Consider the following 7,521-nt stretch of genomic DNA (forward strand, 5'->3'; position numbering starts at 1 on the left):
GCGAGTGCCTGTAGTCCCAGCTACTCTGGAGGCTGAGGCACGAGAATGGCTTGAACCCAGGAGGCAGAGGTTGCAGTGAGCCAAGATTGTGCCACTGCACTCCTGCCTGGGTCACAGAGCCAGACTCTGTCTCAAAAAAAAAAAAAAGGAAAAAAGAAAAAGAAAATCAGTTGATACATACATTTACCTAGGGACTCTAAATTAAATTCAATTAATCTATGTCTATCCTTAACGCTAGTACCACAGTGTCCTGATTACAGTTGCTTTGCAGTAAGCCTTGAAATTGGGAAATGTAAGTCTGACAACTGGGTTCTTTTTTAGGAGTTTTTGGTTATTTGGGGTTCCTCAAGTTCTCATATAAATTTTAGGATCAGCTTGTCAATTTCTATAAAAAAGTTAGCTGCTAGGATTCCAGTAGGGATCACACTGAATCTGTAGATCACTTTGGGGAGTATTGCTATGTAAATAAACTAAGTTTTCTGATACATGAACATGAAATCTTTCCACTTATTTAAGTCTTCAATTTTATTGAAAAATATTTGGTAGTTTTGAGTGTATATGTTTTGTGCTTCATTCATAAAATTTACTCCTAAATATTGTATTCCTTTTGATGCTGTTATTAGTTAAATTTTCTTAATTTCCTCTTTAGATTTTATCTCTAGTGTATATAAATACAACTTATTTTTAATATAAATTTGTATCCTACAACTTTGCTGAACTTGTTTATTAAGTTGAATAGGTCTAATAGTTTTACTTCTTCCTCTCCAATATAGATGCTGTTTTTTTATTGCCTGTTTGCTGTGCTAGATAGATCCTCCAGTACCCTGTTAAATAACAGTGGTGAGGTTGGACATCTTTGTCTCATTTCTAATATTCATGGGAAATTTTTCAGTCTTTCACAATAGAGTATGATGTTAGCTGAAATTGTTCATAAATTCCCTTCATTATGTTGAGGATTTCTCCTTTTTTTTTGAGACAGAGTCTCACTCTTGGCTCACTGCAACCTCTGCCTCCTGGGTTCAAGCAATTATTCTGCCTCAGCCTCCCAAGTAGCTGGGACTACAGGTGCGTGCCACCACGCCTGGCTAGTTTTTTATTTTTAGTAGAGACAAGGTTTCACCATGTTGGTCAGGCTGGTCTTGAACTCCTGACCTCGTGATCCGCCCGCCTCAGCTTCCCAAAGTGCTGGGATTACAGGCGTAAGGATTCTTCCCTTTGTTCCTAGTTTTATGAGTGTTGTTTTTTTTTTAAATAATGAAATGGTGTTGAATTTTATCACATGCTTTTTCTGTTTCAATTGAAATGATCATGTGGTTTTTGTCGTTTCTTTAATATGGTGCATTAGATTAATTGATTTTGTTTTGTGATTTTTGATTAGTCTATTCTTTGCCCCAGCTGTTACCTACTATCTCAGGCAGCCAGTTTCAACAATTGCTTCTCACTGATTTTAATAAATGTTCCCAAGAAAAAGCCTGTTCATACTAGGTAAGCTCCAAGTCAAGTCAAATAAAGACAATTTCATTGGCAAGTCTTCCTAGGCACCTTCAGGCAGGATATTATGGTCTGAATTGTGTCCTTAGAAAACTCACAAATAAAACCTTAACCCCCAATACCTAGAATGTGACTCTGTTTGGAGATAAGCCTTTAAAGAGGCAACTAAGTTGCAATGAGGCCATTATGGTAGGCTCTACTACAGTCTGAGTAGTGTTTTTTATATTAAGAGTAAATTTGGATTCACAAAGAGACAGCAGGGATGTCAGTGCACAGAGAAAAGATTATTTGAAGCAGCAGCAAGAGGGAAGTCATCTGCAAGTAAAGAAGAGAGGTCTCGGAAGTACACAATCCTGTTCTTGAATTTCTAGCCTCCAGAACTGTGAGAAAATAAATTTATGTTGTTTAATCTATCCATTCTGCAGTGTTTTGTCATGGCAGCCCTAGCAAACTCATACATTCAAGTAATGACAATTATCCAGAAATGGGGTTTTAAAGGATCTCCAACCCTGTTTTGTCCCTGCTGTACGAACCAGGCTTTTCATCATGACTGTGAGTTGCTGGTTTTCAAGGCTACCATGGAGCTTGGGGACATGGGAATAGTACAAGTTAAAGGCCACAAAGCTTGCTGTTCTTAGCAAGATTCATCTATATTTCTTGAACAAACAATCCTCAGATTTGCTGCAAATATACGGTCATTTCCAGAGTTCTGAAAGTTTTTTCTGACCATTATTGACAGACTTTCATTGCTTTCGTAGCTAATAGAATTTTCAAAGGCTCTTACTTTACCATTTTTCACTGCCATCCTCTACCAGATATAAAATGTAATTAACCACTGTCCCTGGCATTCCTGATCATCATTATCCTATTCACACTTTAAAAAATAACATGTATAGGCCAGGTGTGGTGGTTCACACCTCTAATCCCAACACTTTGGGAGGCTGAGGTGGGAAGATTGCTTGATGCCAGAAGCTTGAGGCCAGCCTGGGCTACATAGAAAGACTCCATCTCCACAAAAAATAAGAAAATTAGCAGGGCATGGTGACTCACACCTGTAGTCCCCACTACTGGGGAGGCTGATGCAGGAGGATGGCTTAAGCCCAGGAGGCAGGAGGTTGAGGCTGCAGTGATCTATGATACAGCCACTGCATTCCAGCCTGGGAAACAGAGCAAGATCTTGTCTCTAAAATTAATTAATTAACATGTATAGCTTTCTAACATACTATCTGATTTATTTATTATAACATTTTCAACGTATTTATTATATGTTCTGTCTCCTCGCACTAGACTATAAGTTTAAGAGAACTGGGGTATTTTCGTGTTTTATTCCATGATATATTTGCAGTGTCTTGCATGATACATGGCCATACTAGTAATCAACAAAATTCTGAAATAAATCAACAAATATTTACTAGCTTTAACTGACAAGATATTGTGTAAGGCTTTGTGTACTGATAGAGTTGTGAAATAAATAAGCTCTAAGTCCTGCCATCTATGTTTATGATATAGAATGTGGCTCACAAGTAATTGAATTTCAAGTAGCATGTACTCAATACCATAAGACACATAATAATGAGTAGCTAGGTGATTGTAGGGGAGGTAGATATTGGTTTTGTTTAGATAATTAAGATACTCTGCATTGTGATGTGGTGCTATTTGAGATGGGCTTTAAAGGGTTAGTATGATTGCTATGAGCAAAGTTAAGCGTAGGTGAATGTACAGCATCGGAAGAAGAAATGTGAGCAAGAAAACACTTAAAATCTTAAAGGATATCTGTGGGAGGTTGAGCAGAACACTATAACTGGAAGTCATTTTTATTTTTCTTGTGGATAGTGAGAGATAAGGCTAGAAGAATGGTAGGGGCAAGATTCTAGTAAGCCTTAATTATTTGTTAATAAAAATAATAACTTTTGCATGTTTACTATGTGTCAAGAACTTGGAAGCCAGTGATTCCTACAATATAATCCGTACCCTCAAGAAAATTGCAGAATGCTTTGAATGTCAGACTAAGAAAGGCATAAATTACCTTACTGTTACTATTGTGGTGAGACATCTCTGTCTTTTCTCAGAAAATTTTCTTACTCAGTGTTGCTTCTTCTAGAACATCATGTACAGGAAATAGTAGAGGGCATATTCTTGTGTCTAGCTTATTTTGCCCAACATAATATGCTTGAGATTCATCCAGGTTGCTGTGAGTATATTTACTGGTTCCCTTTCATTGCAATCCTAGTCAGATATATGACAGATATACTCCAGATTTTTCCATTTTAATGTATATCTGGCTTCAAAGATTAGCTGTACCACATTTTAGGATTATGAATAAATGGAATGGAGATAAAAACAGCCTGGGCATATAATATTGACAGAAGGCAGTCTGAACGAATAAGGAGAAAAGGGTTTTGAATCAGCAATAGGGCAAGAATTAGTATTAGCATGAGTAGAAGGAAAAGATACTTAAGTATTAAAAGGAGATTATAAAAGACTGCAGAAGCAGCAGTCGGCACTGGTGGTAATAATGAAAGGTAGATATAGAGGCTGCTAATACAACACAGTGGTAAATCTCTATAACACAACTGAAAGAAATATGCAGAAAAAAATGGTCAGCTTAGTTGCTCTGATCAACAAATGAGAGAGATCAAGACTAAGAAGAAACACGCTGAAACAATGACCTTCCCCCCTTTAGAAAAAGATTAGTGACTCTATTAAGAAAGGATTAATGGTTGAATTTCAATTCACATCTCCAGAGTTTTTGAAGTGTTAACTGTAATTAGCTAATTGGTTTTATAATTAATTTAACTGCTCTGTTCTTTCTAATATAGTTTTCACCCACATTATGTTTACTGTGTTATTCTCAAATTATTTCTTATAGTATTTAAATTTGTTTTTTAAAATTTATCTACAATAAGACATTCTTTTTGTTATGCCGTTCTATAAACTTTGACAAATGCTTAGAGCCATGTAATCCTCACCACAACATGGGTGAATTACTTTTATTTTTAAGTCCTGGTTTTTTACAACTGTAGAAGGGAGTGTGTGTGTGTGTGTGTGTGTGTGTTTGTGTAAGATAAAGGCTAGGGATAGAGATGTAATTTTTCCCCAAATATTTATGGATTAAAGAGTTACACATAAAAAATAAAACATTAAAAGTATTCTAAGAAAATATGAAACAATATTTCATTACCATTTAGTGATGCTTTGTTAATCATGAAACAAATCAGGAATTTTTATGAAAACACTAGCATCAGATTTGATTACATAGTTTATAAAAATTCATGTTTGGTAAAAGACTGTAAGCAAAGCTAAATAAATAAGAAGCAAGAAAATATTTTGCAATATAGAGGAAGTACAAAAGATTTTGGTCTAGTAGAAGCATAGTGTAGTGGAATTATAGTGTAGAACATTGGCCTTGAATTAAGTCAGAAAAGACAGATACATATCCTAACTTTGCCACATAAACCGTAGATGACCTTAGTGCAATTATGCATCCTCTTTCTCCTTATTGCCACATTTGTAAAATTAGCAAAATAATAGCATTTATCTCATAAGACTTTTGGAGGTCCATAATTTACATTAAAGACTTGTTACAATGATTTGCTCATAGTAAATCCTTACTTAATATTAGCTATAGTATTACTTTCATTGTTGATACATGATTCTGCAAATCAGTAAGAAAACAGCAAGCAGACTGTGGTGGGTTAGGGGAGCGGGCGGAGGGGGGTACGGGGGGAGGGGGCAGAGTGGCTCACGCCTGTAATCCCAGCACTTTGGGAGGCCAGGGTGGGCGGATCACCTGAGGTCAGGAGTTCGAGACTAGCCTGGCCAACATGTTGAAACCCCGTATCTACTAAAAATAAAAAAGTTAGCCGGGCATAGTGGCATGCATCTGTAATCGCAGCTACTCGGGAGGTGGAGGCAAGAGAATCACTTGAACTGGGGAGGTGGAGGTTGCAGTGAGCCAAGATCATGCCACTGCACTCCAGCCTGGGCAACAGAGCAAGATTCTATCTAAAAAAAAAACAAAAAACAAAAAAGACAAAAATACCAACAAGAAGATTTTAAAGAAAAAAACAGTAAATTTCATAAACATAAAATCTTCAGAAAATAAAATACATATGGCTAATAAGTATGCAAAAGATGCTAAACTACATAATTAACGATACACAATTATTTAAATGAAATAATAACTTCAATCAAAATGAAAAATATTAAAATTTGATGCTGCAACTATATAGATATTTTTATACACTGTGTTAGCCAAGGTCCTCTAAGAATCAGAGACTAAGATATGATTATTCATATAAGAAATTTATTGAAGGCTGGGCGCGGTGGCTCACACCTGTAATCCCAGCACTTTGGGAGGCCGAGGTGGGCGGATCACGAGGTCAGGAGTTCGAGACCAGCCTGACCAACATGGTGAAACCCCGTCTCTACTAAAAATACAAAAATTAGCCAGGCACGGTAGTGCGCGCCTGTGATCCCAGCTACTCAGGAGGCTGAGGCAGGAGAATCGCTTGAACCTGGGAGGCGGAGGTTGCAGTGAGCCAAGATCGCACCATTGCACTCCAGCCTGGGTGACAGAGTGGGACTCCGTCTTAAAAAAAAAAAAAAAGAAAGAAAGAAATTTATTGAGAGAAATACCTGTGATACGAAATGGGGAAGGAGCTGAAGGAATCTGGGAGAACTGCCAAACCACAATGCAGAACTGGCTCTGGATGAAAGGGAAGGGTAAAGAAGGAAGAATTAAATAAAGGTTGGGAGAGAAAGCATTCTAGACTTCATTGTGGTTTAAGAGACTTCTGAAAGGTCGTTGGAGAGTCCTTGAGCCAAAATCCCCTAACAGAGCAGCCCTGCATGTCTTAGGAATGGGCCTGTCTTAGAATCTCTGCTGTGCTCAATTGTTTACTGGCTAGAAGCAGCCCTTAGGAAGAGTGGTCTGTGCACAGCACAAGTACTGTGATGGATTTCTAAGTGCTACAATTGGGCCGCAGGTCAGTTACACTCTCTTCCATCAGAGATATAAGCAGCACATTTTCATGGCACTATGCATGGTGTATTAGTCCATTCTCACACTGCTATGAAGAAATATCCGAAACTGGGTAATTTATAAAGAAAAGAGGTTTAATTGACTTACAGTTCCACATTGCTGGGGAGGCCTCAGGAAACTTACAATTATGGTGGAAGGCAAAAGAGAAGCAGGCACCTTCTTCACAGGGCAGCAGGACGAAGTGAGTGCAAGCAGGGGAAATGCTGTATGCTTATAAAACCATCAGATCTCATGAGACTCTCTCATTATCATGAGAATAGCATGTGGGAAACAGTCCCCATGATCCCATTACCTCCAGCTGCCCCCAACCTTGACATGTGCGGGTTATGGGGATTACAACTGAAGATGAGATTTTGGGTGGGGACACAGGCAAACTATATCAAATGGCAACATATATTTATTTATATATTTGTAGGTCATTTTAGCAATAGTTTTTACATTTGGAATGTTCATTTCCTTTCACATGGCAGTTCTACCTCTAAGAATTTATCCTTCAGAAATATACAACTATATATATACATGATGACTTACATGGACTCTCATTCAGCTAATGACTTGCTGCTGAAATGTGGAAATCTGACTTTTAAAAATATAAAATAAGTAAAAATATAAATAAATAAAATAAAATAAATTTTTAAAATAATTACACGACTGTAAAAATCTATGCAAAGTAATGATTATTGCATCATCATGTGTCATTGTTAAAAATTAGAAACAATTTAAAAGTTAATGGGGACTGGGAAAAAAATAACAGCATTGAATATGATATTGTTGGCATATATGTACATTGAAAGGAATACATGAGATAGTATTGAACAATAATGGATTACAAATAGGATGTCTCCTGTGAACTTTCATGTCTATGAAAAAGAAAGTAAACCAAGTAAGTGGAATAAAAGTGCTCATCTTTCTGAATATAAGCTGAAATTTTAGCTCAATATTTTGTCTCATAAAGAAAATGAAACATAAAATTTTTCTCGTAGTAG

The 7,521-nt window shown here is 36.9% G+C and overlaps 1 non-coding gene across 1 annotated transcript; it reads left to right on the forward strand.

The window, feature by feature from the left end:
- Positions 1 to 7,050: 7,050 nt before the first annotated feature.
- Positions 7,051 to 7,120, forward strand: LOC129025537 (small nucleolar RNA SNORD30). Its single transcript, XR_008497285.1, has one exon. It is a non-coding gene; the product is annotated as a small nucleolar RNA SNORD30 (small nucleolar RNA).
- The last annotated feature ends 401 nt before the right edge of the window (positions 7,121 to 7,521 follow it).

Source organism: Pongo pygmaeus, chromosome X (genome assembly GCF_028885625.2).
Source record: "Pongo pygmaeus isolate AG05252 chromosome X, NHGRI_mPonPyg2-v2.0_pri, whole genome shotgun sequence".
NCBI lineage: Eukaryota > Metazoa > Chordata > Mammalia > Primates > Hominidae > Pongo > Pongo pygmaeus.